We start from the raw sequence: 3,084 nt of genomic DNA, 5'->3' as shown, positions 1-3,084 counted from the left end.
CTGAGGGACACGGAGGGTGGCGGCCTGACGCGCCTCACACCGGGCCGGCGGCGTCGGAGGTGTGGGGCCGTTAAACAAAGATGAGCCCTCCTTCTGAACAGATGCCAATAAGGGACTGCTGGACTTAAATTTGTGCTTATATGTAACTGCCGGTGTACGTGTGTGTGTATTTTTTATATAGATATGTGTGCGTCCATATGTGTATGCAAACGTATCAGTGCAATGTGGGGGTGGTTCATCTTGAGGTTAGGTTACCGGAGCTTTTGAGTCCCTGTGTCGCGCTGAAACTGAAGTGTTCCATGGGTGCTTGTTGGAGTTGTGCAGAAGAAGACAGATGCAAGTACATGCCGATTCCCATCTCATTAATATGCGATATCATTCGCATCTTCCTTGCCCTGGGAGAGCTAGGGTTGGAGTTTTGTTTGGACAGTGACAGATACTTTTATAGCAGAAAATGTCCTTTGAGGACAGGCTGAGAGAGTTGGGGTTCAGCCTGGAGAAGAGAAGGATCTGGAGAGACCTTATAGCGGCCTTCCAGTATCTGAAGGTGCCTACAAGAAGCCTGGAGAGGGACTTTTTACAAGGGCGTGTAGTGATAGGATGAGGGGGAATGGCTTCAAACTGGAAGAGTGTAGATTTAGAATAGATATTAGGAAGAAATTTTTCACTCTGAGGGTGGTAAGGCACTGGAACAGGTTTCCCAGAGAAGTTGTGGAAGCTCCATCCCTGGAGGTGTTCAAGGCCAGGCTGGATGGGGCTTTGAGCAACCAGATCTAGTGGGAGGAGTCCCTGCCCATGGCAGGGGAGATGGAACTTGAAGATCCTTAAGGCCCATTCCAACCTAAACCATTCTATGAAAACCAGCAGTTTCCAGTTTTGTTCGTCTGTGACTTTTTGACAAGCTAATTTCTTTTAAACGCTAAATAAGGTGGCACGGAAATGCAGAGTGATTTTTGTCTTTAGTGCTTGTTCATCTGTTAATGCAGGTGATGACCATGTTTCCAACTGTGGGTATGTCAGTTCTACCATTGTAGAAAATACTTTGCCAAACTACTTTTATATTTTCTCTAGTCTGTACCATCTGCAGGAAGGACAGCTTTCACTGTAGACTGACTTGCTTCTTATCACACGCTGCTTGCCAGACTCGTCATGACAAAGCACCTTGTTGTGTCCACTTTAAGTGGGGTTTCGTTAGGGTTACTGTAGAAGAAAGGCCATCAAAAAAGCAATTGACGCATTGGAGTCACTCATTTCTTACCTAAGGATTGGCTCAGTGCCCAGCCATAAAATTGAGCTCTTCACCCTTGTATTGCTCTTATTTGAACGTAGACAAAAATGAAAAAAAAAAAAACAAACCAACCCCCCCCCAAAAAAACAAGGAGAAGAAATTCACTAGCAGCTGGTACAATGGCATTAATATTTCTCTGTATCTCCTGCATTTACCTTTATATTATTGTCTGCCTTTCACAACTGTATTGTGTTGGTGGCCCATGCTAATTTTTTAATCCATTGGTGATCGTGTGGGTTTTTCATCACACTGTAAGTTAGAAGCAATTAATAGGCATCTCTAAACGTGTAACCTTGCATTTTCTTTAGCTAAATGTCATCCTGTATTTATTCTTGCTCTCTTCAAAATCAGTTATTTTTCTATGATGTTGTGTCTTTGATTTATACAACTCTGTCATCTGCAGTTTTCATTAATACGTTGCCGTTCTGTGTGCCAAGGTCATTAATGCAGATGTGAAATAAAAGATTGATCCTTTCAGTACTTCATTTCTTACCTTTCACACTAAGCTCTTCTCCTCTGAGGAAATGAACGCACCCAAATCTTCATGTTGTTGAAGCTGGACTGCTTTTAGTACCCAAATTTACTTGGTTAAATTTGTATTGAGCATATGTATGCTATAGTGTTGCTGAGAACAGTCTGAATCCAGGCTGGGGTAGTCCTGTGTTCTGGACTCATGGTCTTGTCCTCTGCCAGACAGAGGAACCAACAGTTGTGACCAGGTAGAGAGTCAGTTCAGTTTGATTTGGCAAAAAAACTAAGTTTTCCTTTTAGGTGGTTTTCATCTGGTTAGCTTCCTGAACCAGCACAAATAAGGACTTGAGGAAGCACGTCTTGTTGCCAGTGATACCACACTGCAACTTAGGTCAGCTTAAGATGCTGTGGAGGTATATCCTGAGCAGCCATTGAGAGTGTGATGGTATCCTTACTTGCTGGTAACTTCAGGGTCAGGATCTTTGAAAGTAGATTGAGGAATCCAAGTAATTTCATAAAAATAAGACCTCTCTGGTGCTGGAAATTTATAATTTTACTATACTGTTTAAACCTTTTTCCAAAGCTAGCAAGGTTGTTTATTTTTTCTGAGAATTTACAATGAATAAAGGAAGGAGAATGTGCATGATTTTTTTTTTTTTCTCTTTCAGCTGGGAGAGTTAATGGGACTTAGTTTCCCATCTGCAAACAAGCGAGAGATGGATTAGACATTACTGTATCTCGTTAATGAGTTTATACACAACAACAGTCTCCTCAGCTCCAGAAAAACTGGTCCATTCCCAACAAAGCCTTTCCCTGTGAGTGAAACGAGAGAGGAAACTAGAATTCTTTGTTCAATTTGTTTTCCCTGCAGCTCTTACTCTACCCACAATTAGACAGGTTCTGTGATAGCAGTAAGACATAGCTTTGGCTTTTCTAGCTGTGTAGATGACAAACAGAATGGCAATTTAAGCAATTAAAACAATTGGGATCTTTGGCAATTTTTAAACATGAGTACAACAGAAAGTTTTAAGTCAGGAAAATGCAAAAAAAAAAAAACCAAAAAAAACCAAACCCAAACTAGAAAATAGTAACAACAAAAAAAATCCTTCTGGATGCTAAGATGTGACTAAGGGGAATTAAAACAGGACTAAGGGGAATTAAAATACTGCTGACAACACTTCAGGGAAAGCCCTCTAGGCGTAAATAGCATTGCAAGAGAGAAAAGTACTGCATTACATAGGAGCTATTCATCCCACCTGCCTGTATTGTATAGGCAGCCACCTGGCTGGATGTAGTTCAGTTGTGTTGAGAGGGGCAATTAGAAC

The sequence above is a fragment of the Charadrius vociferus genome, unplaced genomic scaffold, assembly GCF_000708025.1.
Source record: "Charadrius vociferus isolate BGI_N301 unplaced genomic scaffold, ASM70802v2 scaffold16, whole genome shotgun sequence".
NCBI classification, from domain to species: domain Eukaryota; kingdom Metazoa; phylum Chordata; class Aves; order Charadriiformes; family Charadriidae; genus Charadrius; species Charadrius vociferus.
The sequence above is the reverse complement of the archived record's forward strand: the minus strand, read 5'-3'. Positions refer to the sequence as shown.